Source organism: Schistocerca piceifrons, chromosome X (assembly GCF_021461385.2).
Source record: "Schistocerca piceifrons isolate TAMUIC-IGC-003096 chromosome X, iqSchPice1.1, whole genome shotgun sequence".
NCBI classification, from domain to species: Eukaryota; Metazoa; Arthropoda; class Insecta; order Orthoptera; family Acrididae; genus Schistocerca; species Schistocerca piceifrons.
In genome coordinates, this window is record NC_060149.1 from 261031423 (window position 1) to 261051492 (window position 20070).

Genomic DNA, 20070 nt, shown 5'->3' on the forward strand with positions numbered 1-20070 from the left:
ATTGACGTTCTTTCAGAACCTCCAGAACCCTATTACTTCCATTACATCTCAAATGGATTTATACATTTACTCTGTTACCACTTCTAGAATACTGTTACTTTAATAATTAACTATACATGTTCCCGATTCATTTCTTGCTCTATACAAGTACTCACTGTCGAACGCTTCTGTCTGTCTGTTTTTGGATTTGTGCCATTTGACATATTAATAGATGAAGGGTAATGTCTATCATACATAAGTTTATGTTCTGTTTCCTTTAATTTCTTGTTTTTTTTTAACAATTTATCCCATATGTACCTTTTCACATTCTCTCAACGATATTCACTAATAGTTTGGTTTCACTCAGCATATTCCATCACATTCCGTTTATCGTTTTCTTGAAACGCACGCCATTTTTTAATAGTGGCTACGTTCAATTTCAGATTTTCTTGCTGCCTACAATATACTCTGCTGTATGCATTAGTATCTTTCGTAAGTACTCTCTAAGACAAAGAAAGGTAAAAGACCTCAAAGGATATATCTGTTCTGGGACGGAAGTCAGTAGATGTGGTGTACATGTAAAGACAAAAAAAATGCTTACAATTTCAAAAAAGGTGGATGATTTACTCAAGAGAAAGTGCTTCATAAACTGGTCCATCTCTGACCCTTACACAAGCACCTTTTCGGCTTGAGATTGACAGATAGAGATGTTGGATGTCGTCGAGGGGAATATCTTGCCAAGATCTATTGGGGCATTATATCATAAAATCCTTAGGAGTTTGGACGATCCTGTCCATAATGGACCAAACGCTCTTATTTGGGGAGATATTCGACGAACTTGCTGGCCAAGATAGTGTTTGTCAGGCACGAAGGCAAGCAATAGAATCTCTCGCCGTCTGCAGTTGGTCATTATCTTGCTGAAATGTAAGCCCAGGACAGCTTGCCACGAAGGGCAACAAATAGGGGCGTAAAATATCGTCGACGAATTGCGTGCTGTAAAGTGTCGCAGATGAAAACCAGAGACCATGCTATGAAACGGAATGGCACTCCAAACCATCACTCTTGGTTGTCGGGCCGCATGGCGGCCGACAGCGAGGTTGGTACTCTTTCCCTGTCCAGAGGGCGTCTCCAGACACGTTTCGGCCTAGAAGCTCATTGACTGGAATAGAATTGTCTTCAATGATGAGTCATGCTTCGAATCGAGTCCCGATGGCCAGTGCAAACGATATCACTAAGGTGGATGTCCAGCAACTCTGTCAATGAATTGCCAAGCCGAATAACTGCTTGCATCAGGGTCAGAGGTTGACCAACGAGTTATTGACTTGCTCAGTTTGTAAAGCTCTTTCTCTTGGATTAATCCTCTAGTTTTTCTGAATTGTAATCACTTGTGTGCCTGTACATGTAAATCACATCTACCGATTTCCAGCCAGTTTGGATAAACCCTTCGTGGTGCGTCGCTTTTATTCTTTTTTTCCCTTAGAGTGCGTAATCTTCATTTTCTAAAAAATTGATCCTGTTGTTTACTTTCAGCTGGCATATCTCCATATTGTTGTACTAATCATTATAAAGCACATCAATGTTTTCTTTCTTATGAGTTTTTTTTCTTTTTTTCTTTATATTTATTTTTACTAATTTATTTTTACTGTGTATCTAACCAGTATGCGATTACTCGAAATTTTAAAGTAATTCTGCACATTTCGTTTGTTGATTGGTAAATTACAGTCAGCTAAATTTTAGATTCTATTCGGTTCCTCTCGGGTTAACTCTCCATTTGTTGCTGTATTTTGTTCTAGAAGAATGTCTTATGTACAAATACTGCACTGAAGTAGGACATCTGTCATTTTTCCTACCAGCATGTCTTCATATCTTAAAGTACTGTAATTTGTCATAGAAAATTAGAAAGTAATAAAAACAGTCGAGATTTGAAGCCCACATTATTGATTAATCAACCAAAAATAGTGTGGCAAGATGGGGCTCACATGTGTCTGTGAGTGCTCCATAGCCCACCAAATCCATTAAGAAGGTATGGTTTGTTAACGGATTAAAAGAGCAACTCTACATTACATCAAAACATCCACCCTAAAAGCTTCCGTAAGAGATCACATACTTTCAGGACACATCAAAGTTTCTTCGTCCTCAGTTGAAATAAATGACAAGGTACTCTCTTCGAAAACAAGCATGTACGCTGAGGGCTTGAGACATAATATTCAATGTATCATCCACAAACTTTCGAACGTTACCTAAAACACAACCATTTGACTGCTGAGTGGCTTGCTTATCTTGCTGAAGTCCTATTTGGTAGTTTTCTTTGTTTGAGAGGTGGTTTTTGGATCGGAAATCGGCTACAAAATACAAAGCGCCGCTCATCTCGTATTGAGATGTATATGCTTGGATGCTAATTATAACTGGTTCTCACAAGGGAACCTTCCCATCGCACCCCCCTCAGATTTAGTTATAAGCTGGCACAGTGGATAGGCCTTGAAAAACTGAACACAGATCGATCGAGAAAACAGGAAGAAGTTGTGTGGAACTATGAAATAATAAGCAAAATATACAAACTGAGTAGTCTATGCGCAAGATATGCAACATCAAGGTTAGTGTGAGCTCAAGAGCGCCGTGGTCCCGTTGTTAGCGTGAGCAGCTGCGGAACGAGAGGTCATTGGTTTAAGTCTTTCCTCGAGTGAAAAGTTTACTTTATTTTCGCAAATATGATCTGTCCGTTCGTTCATTGACGTCTTTGTTCACTGTAATAAGTTTAGTGTCTGTGTTTTACGACCGCTCCGCAAAACCGTGCGATTAGTAGACGAAAGGACGTGCCTCTCCAATGGGAACTGAAAACATTTGATTGCAAGGTCATAGGTCAACCGAATCCTCCACAGGAAAACACGCCTGATATATTCTATACGGCACTGGTTACGGCATGTGCGTCACATGACAGGAATATGTTGTCGACCCACCTAACTTGTACACTTGGCGAATGGGTAAAAAGATTCTTCTACCTTGCCTGATTTAGGTTTTCTTGTGGCTGTGATAATCACTCCCAAAAAAGTGGCGAAAACATAAGAGTTTGTCACATAAACTGAAAATAAAGAATTAAACTTTTCACCCGAGGGAAGACTTGAACCAAGGACCTCTCGCTCCGCAGTTGCTCACGCTAACCACGGGACCACGGCACGGCTGTATTTATAGTGTCTTGATGTTACTTATGTTTCGCATCAACTACTCACTTTGTATATTTTATTTATTTTTTCATAGTTCCACACAACTTCTTCCTGTTTTCTCGATTGATCTGTGTTCAGTTTTTCAAGGCCTATCCACTGTGCCAACTTATAACTAAATCTGAGGGGGGGGTGCGATGGGGAGGTTCCCTTGTCAGCATTTCGTGTCTGAGATCAAAGTCCTCTTATCTGTGCTATGGTAGCTGTACGATTTGCCACTGCTGCCCTTACAGTACGACGAACCTGACGAGCGTCTGTGCTGCTTGAAGGTCCAGAACCTCGTCTACGAGTGTGGGAATGTTCATGTGACCGTTGATACCAGCATCGTTGCACAACTGACGCAAAACGTCCAAATACGTGGTAATTCTCCAAAAGGATCATCCCACTACTCGGAAGGCCACTCGCTCAGTTAGCTGCAGGAAGCACGAGTGCGCCTCCTTAGCATGCCTTCCTGCTTGTTTCACACTTTTGCACTACACTGAGCCTTCTGACTGTGAGCATTCCTTATTAAAGGGTAGATACAGATGACGAAAAAAATGTGAGTGAAATCTTATGGGACTTAACTGCTAAGGTCATCAGTCTCTAAGTTTACACACTACTTAACCGAAATTATCCTAAGGACAAACACACACACCCATGCCCGAGGGAGGACTCGAACCTCCGCCGGGACCAGCCGCACAGTCCATGACAGCAGCGCCTGAGACCAATCGTCTAATCCCGCGCGGCCTACAGATGACGCTCTGGTAATTTTGCCACTACAGCTATCTGTTGGCGAACGACGTTGAAACCATTATCACTACATCTGCTATCCCGTAGGTGGCATATGCCACCATCGGATGAAAATCGTCTTTCCAGGTGTACTATTTTTTCCCCAGCTGTGAATATATGTACGTATGTTCCACATCCCCTCCTAAACTACTTGACCCATTTCGACTAGAGTCGGCACACATATCACGTACAAACTGGAAGGGAGACGAAATGTGGGTGAGGAACTACCCGCTATCAAAGGAAGTTTAGTTATCTAGTATTTGAGAATGTGAGCACTTAAAGACTTGCAGCAGGCTTTACACATAATTTCAAATCTTTAAGGAATCTTTTCTCGCTGGTGACCCCCACCAAAGGCTGAAAGGTAAAAAGATTATCACTTACTAAATTTTCGCTGTTCATTCTGCAAAAATGCCTCACGAAGCATGAAGTTTTAATTTATTTCTCCTTTACTACTAACGGTATTCGTGGCGCATTTTGCAGACAGTATTGATATACATCATTGAATGTACCAGAAAAACATTGTGCTACGTGAAAAATGATGGACAATGGTGGACAAAATTCGCTGGACAGGCAGGTATCTGTACAAATACGCTTGAAATTTGTTAAATATGTGTGAAATATATTTGACGAGGAGGAAGTGGAGAGAGAAAGAAAAGAGGAGGAGATGGACTGAGACAGGAGAAGGAAGAGACAGGCAGAGAGATGTGGGAAGAGGAGATGAACAGATAGAGGGTAAATAGGAAATTGACAGAGAATGGGGAGAGGAGGAGATGGATAGAGAGAGCGAGGAGGAGGAGGTGGAGATGGGCAGAGAGAAGGGGGAGGGGGAGGAAATTGAAAAAGAGAGTGGAAGGAGGAAATGGAATTGGAGGGTAGGAGGAGAGGGACAGAGGCGGAAGGAGCAGATGGAAAAAAAGGGGGACGAGCAGATTGACAGAGAGTGTGTACAGGAGGAGATTGACGGAGTGAGGGGGGAGAGATGGACAGTGAGTAGCGGGTGCAGGAGGTGGACAGAGAGTGGGGATGGTGCAGATGTACAGAGAGACGGGAAAGGGGGAGATGCACTAATAGAATACTGGAATAAATACATACCCGGGAAATGTCGGGTACTCGGTTAATAGTTTTAGAAGTACACGATCACTGAATATGGAATTTTTCGATGCACTACAATAATCCAAGAAAAGAGTCTACAGTTGTAAAAAAAAAGCAGGTAATCAAATAAACGTGATTTCTGAGCTGCTCAAGAATTCGTCCTACTCATGAGATACGAGAGGCTTATGGAGAGTTACAGACGCTTTATTAATTAGTTTGTTCTGGATCTTTCATTTGTAGACTTAGAGAAAGCTTTTGACAATGTTGACTGGAATACTCTCTTTCAAATTCTAAAGGTGGCAGGGGTAAAATACAGGGAGCGAAAGGCTATTTACAATTTGTACAGAAACAAGATGGCAGTTATAAGAGTCGAGGGGCATGAAAGTGAAGCAGTGGTTGGGAAGGGAGTGAGACAGGGTTCTAGCCTCTCCCCGATCTTATTCAATCTGTATATTGAGCAAGCAGTAAAGGAAACAAAAGAAAAATTCGGAGTATGTATTAAAATCCATGGAGAAGAAATAAAAACTTTGAGGTTCGCCGATGACAATGTAATTCTGTCAGAGACAGAAAAGGACTTGGAAGAGCAGTTGAACGGAATGGACAGTGTCTTGGAATCTAGTCGAATTAAGTCGGGTGTTGCTGAGGGAATTAGATTAGGAAATGAGACACTTAAAGTTGTAAAGGAGTTTTGCTATTTGGCGAGCAAAATCACTGATGATGCTAGAAGCAGAGAGGATATAAAATGTAGACTGGCAATGGCAAGGAAAGCGTTTCTGAAGAAGAGAAATTTGTTAACATCGAGTATAGATTTAAGTGTCAGGAAGTCGTTTCTGAAAGTATTTGTATGGAGTGTAGCCATATATGGAAGTGAAACATGGGCGATAAATAGTTTGGACAAGAAGAGAATGGAAGCTTTCGAAATGTGGTGCTACAGAAGAATGCTGAAGATTAGATGGGTAGATCACATAACTAATGAGGAGGTATTGAATAGAATTGGGGAAAAGAGGAGTTTGTGGCACAACTTGGCGAGAAGAAGGGACCGGTTGGTAGGACATGTTCTGAAACATCAAGGGATCACCAATTTAGCATTGAAGGGCAGCGTGGAGGGTAAAAATCGTAGAGGGAGAGCAAGAGATGAATACACTAAGCAGATTCAGAAGGATGTAGGTTGCAGTAAGTATTGGGAGATGAAGAAGCTTGCACAGGATAGAGTAGCATGGAGAGCTGCATCAAACCAGTCTCAGGACTGATGACCACCACAACAACAACAACAACAGATCTTTCAATATTGTGATAGTGAGCTTGGCGAGGATACCTAAAACAGAAAGAAAGAATGGCATTAACTCTTCTTAGTTACGCCTGTTTTTACCAACTTTCTATAACTGTGTCAACATGTCTTCCATTTACACGGCGAGGTGGAGGTGACGCAACCCTAGAACAGCAGAGTGGTACGTAGTTTTTTTACACACCTGGGAGACGTTCTGACATTTTGTAATGCTTGCCTTGACCTTCACAGCAATACTCGAAGCGTGATTTCATAACTAGCTACAATAAGTAATGTTGTCAGTTTTCTCGCTCTCATCAACGTCAGCAGTGTGTCATTGCTACGTTGAACGTACAGTAATAGAATCTTCCTTGCGTACGCTCGAATTACCCGCTGAACTAATTAGCAAAGTTTCGCTTTCACACATACTTCTTTATTACTGTTATAAGATTATTTATTTCATTCAGTGTAAGTTGGTGTGTTCGGATGGTCATAAATTGTCGTTGATGGCTTTTAATATTTATTAGTACGTTTGGATGCTTAGAGCGGTTCATTTGAAAATCGCCGCTCGCATGATGTAAGATATTTATGTATTATATGAAGAATAAATTAAAGACCAAACATATAATTATCAGAGTGCAAGGCCGCAATTTGTATCCGAAATCTGTATTTTATGTCTTAGGCCTCCTCAGTTGAGTAGTTTGGCTAGTACTGAAGGTCACACGGCAGCCGCTTAGTGAATGTACAGGGTGTTCGGAAATCCCCATTACAAACATCTCAGACTTGTAGAGGGGAGTGAGTACATAATATTTTGAATAGCATCCCATGTCTGAAAACGTACCGTTTACGTTCAACAACGGTTTCGATTCAGATGTTTAACTTATCCACTTCTGCTTGAGGAATTGAATTAGGTGTGACGCAGTACTACTAGTAGGTAACAATTCAAAAGGAAACGTAACGAAACATTCATTTATCACTCAAGCACATTTGTTTGTATTAACACTTAAACATAACTTGTTTACATTAATCCAAAACAAAAAAAGAACCCAGCGTGCTGTTCGTACAGAACAATACCGATACAAACTTCTGTGAAGTTTGGAAGGTAGGAGACGAGGTACTGGCGGAATTAAAGATGTGAGGACGGAGCGTGAGTCGTGCTTGGGTAGCTCAGTTCGTAGACCACTTGCCCGCGAAAGGCAAAGTTCCCGAGTTCGAGTCTCGGTCCGGCACACAGTTTTAATCTGCCAGGAAGTTTCATATCAGCGCACACTCCGCTATAGAGTGAAAATTGCATTCTAATACCAATGCATTACAACAGCGGCTCGCTGTGGCGACCACCAATGTTGTTACAGACGTTGTACCTACGAAGCATGTTCTGGTACCCACTCTCCATCCCACTTGGTGACTCTTCAGTTGCTAATGCAGCGGTCAGTCCTCGTGTCAGCAGATTTTCCTCTGTCTCTATAGGAGTCTCATAAATTAAACTTTGCATATGATCCCATAAGAAGCAGTGTGTAAGAGTTAAATCCGGCGATCGCTGCAGCCACACGGTTGGATCACCTCGCCCTATCCATCTTTCACCATATCGTATGATGATAACCGCAAGTGAGAAGTTTGGTAGTGCACCATCATGCTAAAACCACATTTCCTAACGGACATCCTATGACAGAGCTTTCAAGAACGGGTCCAATACTTTTTGTAGGAAGATCAAATATGTAGGGCCAGTTACCTAGACTGGAAGAAGGTATGGCTCAATCACATGATGTTCCAGAATACCTCTCCACACGTTAATACGAAACCGGTGCTGAAAGCCCTGAACATGCGTGGCACAAGGGTTTTCGTCTGTCCCTAGTGAACTTACATTCATCTGTGAATAGAATTCGACGTGGAATCAGGGATTTGTCGATGCAGCGGTGCACGAACCGCGTGAATAGGCAACGTGTTATGGAAAATCGACTGGAACCACAGCCTGTACCCTGGCACGGATGCAATTGCTGCTCACGCAGAACTTCCAAGACGATATTGCGACTGACACCCACTGCACGCACAACTGTTCGAATACTCGTTGACGGGTTCTGTTGGACGCGATGCAGCACATCAAATTCGGTTGCGCGGCCTTGCCCTGAGCACCACAACCCTGCCTCCTCACTGCGGAGGTACTTGTTTCTCGGGCCCGCTGCGTAAGTTGGGCAAAATGTTTGTGCGATGGCGTTCTACGCTGTGGGAAACGTTGGTGATACAGCCGACTACCATCTTTTCCCATTACCTCGAGCTTCGCTATACAGAAGGAGCATGTCTGTATTCCGAAACCGTGTACCGAACCATGTTTACCGTATCGGAGACGCGCAGGCATTGAACAGGTCTCGCAGCGAGGCAGACGTTAAGTGACATCAGGTGACCGTCTGACGTAGAACATTTCATGATAACTTATTGCATTCTAGGACAAGCAACTCCGAGAATTTTCTCTTTCCCTCAGAAGACATGGACGCGTTATAAATCTGAACTGAAACCGTCGAAAAGGGAAACGATACGTTTCCACACATGGTTTCCTGATCAAAATACGATTATGTACTCACTACCCACTACAAGTCTTAAAGTCTGTAACGGAAATTTTCGAACACTCTGTGTACGATAAGAACAGTGTGCAAAATATTGGGCCGCGCAGGATTAGCCGAGCAGTCTCAGGCGCTGCAGTCATGGACTGTGCGGCTGGTCCCGGCGGAGGTTCGAGTCCTCCCTCGGGCATGGGTGTGTGTGTTTGTCCTTCGGATAATTTAGGTTAAGTAGTGTGTAAACTTAGGGACTGATGACCTTAGCAGTTAAGTCCCATAGGATTTCACACACATTTGAACACATTGCAAAATATTGGAGACTCTGCATGTACTTGGATAGGTGCACTTAAAGAGTGATTCAAATCGGCTCATCTGCTAATAAACCGGTCGCATGCTGTGACAGATCCATACAGAGAGTAAAGGGGCATTTGACCATCGGCTGCATTTTTATCCTCGTCAAATCCCTCAGTACTGGGCCGAAACATCGCACAGAATCTTACCCTCCATCTGGGATCATCTCTAGCAGCAAAATATTAGCATCCCAAAGACATTTCTCCTACGTTCTTCCGTGGCCGAGGTCGGTAGCGCACGCTTGAGCGCTAGTTCTGGACTGAGGGGCGTGCCGGTTTTAATTCTGGTAGCGAAAAAAATTTTGATTGCCAGTATTTGGTCGGCAAGGGGAGTAGAGGTGGTGGCATAAAGTTCATCATCACCAAACTTCACGCCAGTGTCCTGGTTTGAATACCAAACCTCTCCGCAGTGTCCCATGAGTTGAGCGGGCAGTTGTTTGTTATCTGTCCGTCGGATGGGGCATTAAGCTTGGCGGCCTCAGTGGTGCTATTCACCGGACCGGGTCACCGTTATCATACAACACAAACATTACGCTACACACACACACACACACACACACACACACACACACACACACACACAATACATGGTTGTAGTGTTACAAGAAGTTGTGATGGAGCACGTTGCAAATAAGCAAACATCATTTGTACACCTACACCCACGCTCCTCTAGACACCGTACGGTATGTGACGGAGGGTACTTTGTTAACCACTCTCATTTCCACCCTTCTTATTCCAGTCACGAATGGGGCTCGGGGACAGCGACTGTGGGTAAGCCTCTGTATCAACTCGAATCTCTCCAGTTTTATTTTTATAGTCATTTCGAGAGATATACGTTGGAGGATGAAATATATTGGTTTTCTCAGCTATTAACGTACGTACTCCAAATTTTAACAGCAAATCGCTCCGTGATGCACGATGTCTCTTGTGGTTAACGACATTGGAGTTAAATCACGCTTTCGCGCTTAACAAACGAACTATTTTTTAGTCTTCTTTATTTCTTCTATCACCCCTTTATGGTAAGGATCCAAAAATGATGAAAAATACAGTGGTATTGGTCGAACGAGGGTTTTATTATCAACTTTCTTCGTAGGTGGAGTCTTGAGAATTCCTCCAATAAATCAGTCCGATATCCGCCTTCCCTGCAATTAATTTTATGTGGTCTTTCCACTGTAAATAACTCCTTGCGCTAGTCAACACTAACTAATTAAAATTGCCTATGCCAAACAACCGTGCAATAGCCGCAACATCGCTTCTGCCCCTCACATCAAGCTCACAGGTAATCCCTGGCCACAATCCAAATACCACTAAGAAATTTGCGGAATGTAACGTTCCATAAGGGCTGATCAACCCCGGCAGCCTCAACATACATGCACTGCAAAAGGAAGAGCTAATACTTATTGCCGGGTTTGTCATAGAAACTGGATTAGTATCAGCAGATGTCACAGTAGGGAAAAGATGAATGGCAGTTTCAAGATCATTCTTTTTTCTTAAGTTGACAGCGTATTAGTAAGTACACGTAATGTCTCCAAAGCTAGGAGATGACTGTACCCATCGCCTCCAATTTATCAGATGACAGAGAGTTTCAGAAGGATAAAATGATTCTAGAGACTTTCGCGCACAATGTTTCGGCCTTCTTAATCACTTCTAGAATAAAACGTTCCTATATTGCAGGAACTAGAACGAAAGCTCACTGTGCACAGCCAGCAAGCAAGCACTCCTCTCCGCCCAAACGATTTCTGCTGTTCTTCAGCCGTGGCTCAATAAATTAGCTGATTCACCCGCTACCATCCTTCAGAACATCATTCTTCCAAACGCCTTCGCACCCTGTCACCAATAACCTGCTTCGCCCGTTTTATTCTACTTCTCAGCATGAAACAAGGCAAGTAACATACATTTTATGTCCTCAACCGTTTCGGTGCCCTTGTTTCCAGAAGGTGCGATAAGATTTTTCGGTATCTTCCCAAGCAATAACGCACATGACACACACTCTCTCTCATTAAGACCTAATATTTATATCCTTCTCCAGTGGGTCTAGAATGATAATAAGACGACTAAAACGACTACCCGTAAATTCCTTACTATGCCAAAGTAATACGAAGAATTTTCAGTCTACCAATGATAGACTCCGTGATGCACTCGTTTAAAATCTGGTGAGGACGACACATAGTTGGAAAATTACTAAATTCAGAAAGGGATTATGAGGATAAGCTCTCGGTGCAAAGACTAACAGTTGACTTTCCACAAATATAATGTAACATACTCCGCATAAACAGAAGAAACGACTCGATATTATTTGGTTATACTGTTGCCGAGCAGTCACTGAAACGTCTCAACACTTAAGCATCCGTGAACATCTATCAGAAGCTAATAAATGCAGAACAATAATAAATCTAACTATCTGAAAAGCAAACTGCGCTCCTGAAAATTATCTAATGATACAAATAAGATGCAGTGGATTCTGGAGAGCTTCTGTGTAGGAAATACACACTGGACTACAAAACAAGAAACATGTTAGTCTCTACAACTCGTATTTCGCGTAATGACCACACGAAAAAAAATTACTTTTGAGCATATACAGAGGAGTATTGAAAATCTTCCTTCTCACCGAGTATATATAAATGGAGTAGAAATGGGGGCATTTAATGGAGTGAAGTAGAAATCTTCCACCATTCATTGTTTTGTGGAATGTGGAGTACATATGATGTAGTTATAGACGATTAAAGTCACTAATAAAGGCAATAACAACATATGGTTTGTGTGTGTGTGTGTGTGTGTGTGTGTGTGTGTGAAAATGAACAATCCACATCCTCCCAGCCTGTATGCAGTCAATTAGATAAAATGAAATAAGCAATATAGAAAAAAGTAAAATCTACCTGAGTAAAACTAGTAGCTATAATACAACAAAATGCTGGAATTATTAAGTATCTCCGAATCAGAAAGTGACATACATTTGCGAATTCACATAAGGTGAGGAATTTTAGTTCCTTGTGTGTATTGTACTCCTTCACACACAAGAAGATGTCACATTATGTGTTGGATTCCAAATAAATGTTCAAACTGAAAGTAGTATACTCGCTAGCTAACATTATCATCATAGCCAAAATGGAATTTCATCACAGCTATAAGAAAATTTGTATTGGCGTTAGTAGATAATTTCTCAACCTTTTTCTACACACAAGATATTTTTGAGAAAGTTTACCTGGATACCCACCGCATACTTACATGATACGATGATTTTGTAAAAGAAGTAAGCCTATATGTACACTACTGGCCATTAAAATTTCTACACCACGAACATGACGTGCTACAGAAGCGAAATTTAACCGACGGGAAGAAGATGCTGAGAAATGCAAATGATTAGCTTTTCAGAGCATTCACACAAGGTTGGCGCCGGTGGCGACACCTACAACGTGCTGACATGAGGAAAATTCCCAACCGATTTCTCATACACAAACAGCAGTTGACCGGCGTTGCCTGGTGAAATGTTGGTGTGATGCCTCGTGTAAGGAGGAGAAATGCGTACCATCAAGTTTCCGACTTTGACAAAGGTCGGATTTTAGCCTATCGCGATTGCTACTCGCGTTGGTCGAGATCCAATGTCTGTTAGCAGAATATGGAATCGGTGGGTTCGGGAGGGTAATACGGAACGTCGTGCTCGATCCTAACGGCCTCGTATCACTAGCAGTCGAGATGACAGACATCTTATCTTCATGGCTGTAACGGATCGTGCAGCCACGTCTCGATCCCTGAGTCAACAGATGGGGACGTTTGCAAGACAACAACCATCTGCACGAACAGTTCGACGACATTTGCAGCAGCATGGACTATCAGCTCGGAGACCATGACTGCGTTTACCCTTGACGCTGCATCACAGACAGGAGCGCCTGCGATGGTGTACTCAACGACGAACTTGGGTGCACGAATGGCAAAACGTCATTTTTTCGGATGAATCCAGGTTCTGTTTAGAGCATCATGATGGTCGCATCCGTGATGGCGACATCACGGTGAACTGGCGTATCACCCGGCGTGATGGTATGGGGTGCCATTGGTTACACGTCTCGGTCACCTCTTGTTCGCATTGAAGGCACTTTGAACAATGAATGTTACGTTTCAAATGTGTTACGACCCGTGGCTCTACCCTTCATTCGATCCCTGCGAAACCCTACATTTCAGCAGGATAATGTACGACCGCATGTTGCACGTCCTGTACGGGCCTTTCTGGATACAGAAAATGTTCGACTGTTGCCCTGACCAGCACATTCTCCACGTCTCTCACCAATTGAAAACGTCTGGTAATGGTGACCGAGCAACTGGCTCGTCACAATACGCCAGTTACTACTCTTGATGAACTGTGATATCGTGTTGAAGCTGCATGGACAGCTGTACCTGTACAAACCACCCAAGCTCTGTTTGACTCAACGCCCATGTGTATCAAGGCCGTTATTACGGCCAGAGGTGGTTGTTCTGGGTACTGATTTCTCAGGATCTATGAACCCAAACTGCGTGAAAATGTAATCATATGTCAGTTCTAGTTTAATATATTTGTCCAATGAATACCCGTTTATCATCTGCATTTCTTCTTGGTGTAGCAATTTTAATGGTCAGTAGTGTAAATGCAACACAACAATATCATTGTTAATTAAATAATCTACAACAATCTATTTGGTGCTCTTTTTGAAAATCTTTCTTTTTCATCTTTGTATGATCTTGCATTAAGACATTTTTTCCCCCACAAAAAAGTAATATTTGTAGAATTTCTATTCTCCATGTCTTTGAAATTCTCACATGTTGAATGGCAGGATTAGCATCTGTGATAGCAAAATTATTTTTATCATCTTTATTTATCAGACAATTTTTTTTTATCTGGCACACATTGTGGCTGACAGTGTCCCTTAGACAGATGCAGTCACGTGCCCTGTTTGAGATAAAACCTCTCAGCCTGGAATATCCGGGTAGTCACAGAGGGTGGGATTATTGCTAGCTGGGAACTCCAATGTTAGGCGCGTTGTGATGCTCCTTAGGGGCACGGCTGCCGAGGAGGGTTCGTACTGTGTGGAGTCATTCCAGACATGGAGCGGGTCCTTCCGGATGCCATGAAGAGCACAGGGTGCAGCCAACTGCAGGTGGTGGCTCATGTCGGTGTTAAGGAAGTGTGTCGCTTTGGATCGGAAAAGATTCACTGTGGTTTCTCCTTCTCCTTCTCCTTATTCCTCTTCCACTGGCACAGCCTTCTCCACTCTTTTCCTAGCACTGTTCTGTCACTGTCAACTGTGTCCCTCTCTTTCACTCACATTGCCATTGCCTCCTTCGTTCTCCCTATACCACAACCACTGTCCACTATCTTCCAGTATTTATTGCTGTTCCGTCTCTTTTCCACTGCCACTGTCTCCTTCTCTCTCAACATAAAAAAGCGCGAATACGTACGCATGCAAAAAAATTTGGGAAAATATTTAAATGTGCTGAGGGAGGTAGAATGAGGCAGCTGGTGCCCCCCTCTTCAGTCGAAGTCTTTTAAACAGGAGTGTATTCGCCTTTTTTGTGATCCATTTAGGGAATTTTTCCGCTGGTTACTTTCTTTTCCCAGCCATGGAAGGCATGTTATTTACATGAAAATAATTTTAGAGGTCAGTAACATTTTAATAGTTTACTTATGTAAAATTTAAATTACTCTGAACCAGTTTTACGCCTCAGACCGTATTTTACGTACACAAAAATGTTGTATGTGTTTCAGATCTAAAGCATGGGGTTTACAAAACCTCTCTGGTGACAACGGAGTCACTTTTCAGCACATTTCTTCGAGCTATGTCACTTTATAGACTACGTTTTCGCTCTGCATCGGATTATTCGTGCGTATTTTACCTGTATAAGTAGGGTATCATTTAACCTCTGCATTTCGGAAACGGTTAAAGACAAAAGAAAAACCGAGCGAGGTGGCGCAGTGGTTAGCACACTGGACTCGCATTCGGAAGGACGACGGTTCAATCCCGCGTCCGGCCATCCTGATTTAGGTTTTCCGTGATTTCCTAAATCGCTTCAGGCAAATGCTGGGATGGTTCCTTTGAAAGGGCACGGCCGACTTCCTTCCCCATCCTTCCCTAATCCAATGAGACCGATGACCTCACTGTTTGGTCTCTTCCACCAAATCATCCCAACAACAAAAGAAAATTTCCAGGGTTGTTCGAGATCAGGATCTTAGAAATATATTGTAAAAATAACAGCAATTTGCTGTGCATAACCGTCTTGCAATCTGAGGCTCTGTTTGGTACCTACAGGCCAAGTTTTTGACGTGTTTCTGAATAACGGAAAATTATTTTTGAAAGAAAGAAGATGTTATTTCTAGATAAATGCTTAAACAAAGTAACATTAAAGTTTTAGCGATTTTGTGCGGTTATTTATAGTTTAGGTTTCGCCTCATATCGGATTTTACGTGCGAATTTTACGTGTAGAAGTAGGGTAACTTTGAACCTCTGTACCTCGGAAACGGGTAGAGATATCAAGAAAAATTTTAAAGCTGTTCGGAATCGGAATATTAGGAATATATCGTAAAAAATTCGGCATTTTCTTTGAAGCGATGTCTTGAAATCTGCAGCGTGGCTTTGCTACGAAAAAAGGTAAAAATCCCTTTATTTGGGGTTTTCTTAGAAACCGCCGATGAACTAATGGTGCCTCTATGAGCCCCTAAAGGCCTACCGTAGACCATATCAAATTAAAAAAGAACCAAACAATTTGCTCCCTTTCCTTAAGCAAAAGGAGGTGTGTAATATTCAAATTTTGACCCTGTACTGTAGGTTAGTGTCACTATGACGATCCTTCTGTTGGGTATACAAATTGTTTCCAGGCCGAAGGCTATCCACAACACTTGACCCTACTTTTCTATCAACAACAGAGACCAAGGCATGAGTCGTGGAAGACTCCCGTTTATATGTGCGGCGTTGCGGAACGTCTTATATAGCACACGCTGACGCTTACACAAACTACATATATTAAAGCTCCCCAGCGTTTGTTACTATTCCTGATGACTTCCTGTGTTTACTGCCCTTCCTAAGGTATCTATAAATCACTTAAATATAACATATGTATGATTGCAGCCAGTTACAGTTATGGTGTTAAAGTATAATGGAATAAGATATTTTTCCATGTAATTCACACCAATACAGCATCGAGTCACTAATGGAGTTTATATATTGCCTCTGGACTGCTATTCTGAACATCGAAAAGCACACTTGTGAATGGAGATATCCAGCTGCGTAGTACAAGTCAGGTTTTTTTTTCCGAAGGAAGTGTAGAGATAGCAGACATCTTACGTGCTTACGTGTATTAAATATATGTCCTATACATCTAGTTATTACTTCCTACAGTATCGAATGTCGATGTGTGACGTCTCACTTGAAGTACTTCTCCGTATACATATAAATGTCGCATAGCTTTACGCAGAGAAGTCTCAAAACTGACAATAATCAATGTGTACAACTATAATGTGCAAACCTCAAATGGTGACAGTGTTACTGGATTACCATACAATACGTAGAGGACTACCCAAGAACATCATAAATATACAACAATGAACATAACATGTGATATACCTTTTTTTCCACAAGCTTTACATCCAGGAGGTTCAAAACAGTAACCATTCCTAACGTCACTCCATCCATCCAACTTGCACATTCTGGACTGACTAATTTTAGCTTTATAGCGTTCTTCCAACCACGCCAGACAGATGATACAGACATGAAATTTTACCCATAGCGCTCTGCGACGATAAAGTGGCGTTTTCTTAACCCTACAGAAGGCCATTCACGCCGGCATACAATGGACTTATCTGTGGGTTCTACGTTATAGGACTAAAAGTCATAATTCCTTAATATTACACAGTTTTCTCGAATTAAGTGTTTATTTCACGTGTAATCGTATTAAGAATTAACCTATCTAGATATTATCTGTCTCTGTATAGAATGTCAATGGGTGGTGTCACTATTTAACAAAAAAACAGCCATATCCTATGGTCATATATGTAATTATACAACATTTTTTGCTAAAGTCACCGTATGATCTCTAATGCAACGTAAAGTATACCAAATATTAAAACACATACTTACCTTCTATGTCTGAAGTATCATGTAAACTAATGCACATGTAGTAAACACCTTCAAAATGGTTCAAAAGGCTTTGAGCACTATGGGATTTAACTTCTGAGGTCATTGCTGCGAAGGAGGTTAAGTAAAGAAGATAAGCGACTGTGACAAAAAGGAATGTTACTGCGAATATTTTAACAGATTAATAGTTCTAGGGTTGCAATGTAATAGCACTATTGATTTGTGTGTACTCGTGGAAACGTTGCAACCCTTGAACGTTTTCCTTCGGTTTCAGTCATGAGAACTAATCCCAAAACAAACCGTCACGATTCAGTCAGTTAACACAGTCTTCGTAACTCTTTACATTCTTTGTGTGAGATTAACACTGAAACCAATGACACCAGTATGCGCTTCTCACAACAACTGCTTCCAACGGGCTTGATGGCGCGCCTACTTATTACCTGTTACTGCGGATGCTATAGAGGCCGCGTTCTTACCTTGAACGGTTTTGTCGTCCGTGTGTTGTAAAATTACATTCGGGCTCCTTGTTGAACAAACGTCAGCACCGAGCCATCCTGCTCATCTTCACATCTAGTGGTAGCGTGTAGGAGGCACAGATGAGCTGAGTGCGAATGGGTGAAAGGCGACATGTTCACATTATTTACTGGTGTTTATAAAATGTACAATAAGCTTTTTCTTGTTTGATGATACTACTTCTCTTTCATTTACGACTGCTAGCGCAGGGCTCCACTCGGTAGAAAACCGTTCGTCGTAAGCAAAGCCCGACCGACAATCGTTTTACGGTTGGCGTGATGCGACCTTGGCATTCGCTTCGCTCCTAGTTCATGTAATGACGTCTGCGGGGCAGTAATTTCAGATGGCTTATCCCTGAACTTTTACGGGACAGTGCTCGTTTCTGTGTGATATTCTAGATTTGAAATTGTACCATAAACGCTTGACGAGTACTTTTGTTACAGAACAACTTGCGAAGGTCTCGCAGAACGATCGCTGAACCGGCACTGCGTGTTGTGTCCGTAGTTTCCCACTTCCAGTATGCGGCTGCGGCACAACAGCTTATTTCATTTACAAATAGCGGCATGCATCGTGTCAAGTTCGAAATATTTTAACGAAAGGTGGGGGGACAAGCCTATTCACTGATTTCGTATAATGTGAAGTAGACATACATCTTTCGGGAAAATCGTGAAGGATACGTGTATACTGATAATGTTGGAAGGTGTGTTGGGTAGTTAGTACTATGACTTTCTGCAAAAGAAAAACAACTCATTAACATTATAAGTTGTAAATATGGGCCCAAATTTATAGGTCCTGTTTCTTCCAAACAATTTCTTTTAATTTTGAAAAAGATGCCATATAGTTGGGAAGACGTTAGTTCTACTTTGCTCTGAGACCACTTGCGAACAGTAGTTTAGATTTACTGTAGATCCCAAAATTAGTTGGCCATAGATAAACCAATTATTATTATTATTGTTATTACTACTATTTAACAAACATTGACCATCACATCCTAAAGGGATAAAGAAAAGCATAATTTCTTTGAAAAAGAAGAGATTTATTTTGTTTCTTATTAGACTCCAAAAATTCTACAGACTGTTTCCCAAGGTAGTTTTCCTTTCCACAATTCGGGCACCAAATATTTTCATGGCATCCATAAGACTTATTTTCCAGCCCTGTCTCGATGAACATGAAGGAGGAGTGAATGTACGAGATCCGGCGGTGTCACTGTTGGTCTAAGGCAAGAGTTAAGTCGTCGCAATGCGCTGAACGACCCCTTAGAGAATGTTGACGGTACTGGAACTGCCATAATTAGAATCATGAGGCGAATAACTTCATGAGACAGGGCATTAATGCTACCACGTTCTGCAATAAGCTGTCTTCCAATAGAGGATATATGATTGTGCACCAGCGGTAATAGTTCTCAGCATTTAGAGTTGTACGTGAATGCTGTCCTGGTTAAAGTATGATGTGTGTACTCTAAGCAAAATTTCAAAACTCCATGTAAATGGAAGATTCGTTTGGGAGGACGTAATAAGTTCAAAATGGCTCTGAGCACTATGGGACTTAACATCTAAGGTCATCAGTCCCCTAGAACATAGAACTACTTAAACCTAACTAACCTAAGGACAGCACACAACACCCAGTCATCTCGAGGCAGAGAAGACGTAATAAGTATCTCTTCAAGATCTGATAGTCCATATAAATCATCTTGGTAGAACCTTCAATCAGTCTCAGTCAGAAGGCGATCGAGAATTTTAAACACATCTTACGCGTGTTTCAATTCGCTGGTATTTTTTTTTTTTTTTTTTTTTTTTTTTTTTTTTTTTTTTTTTTTGCCGTGAGAAATTTGGGTCTATGAGATTTAGGTTTTTAGAATAATCTTCGTCTTTCTCTAACAGAAGGCTGTGAGCCCCGCTCTGCCGAGGTTTAGCAGTGGATATGTATCACCAAAGTTTTGGGACCTAGCGGACTTGTGTACCGTATATAGGATTGCTGAAGACTCTACTGCTACATGCAGTTTGCTTATGTCGGCTTGGGTTAAATGCCATTTGATTTAGTCGTAAGCAAAAACTGCTGTCAAGCAAAATACTGAACGCATATTTGCTAATGAGCAGCATATTTTTTATAGCTGGCTTGGAAGAGCGGGAGGGAGGGAGGGGAGAGGGACAGAAATCGTATGTCACATCCAAAGACTTTAAAGTGAATTGAGGCAGTGCTCCCTCTCTCCCGTTCCCATGGTTGATACGCCTTTGCCTA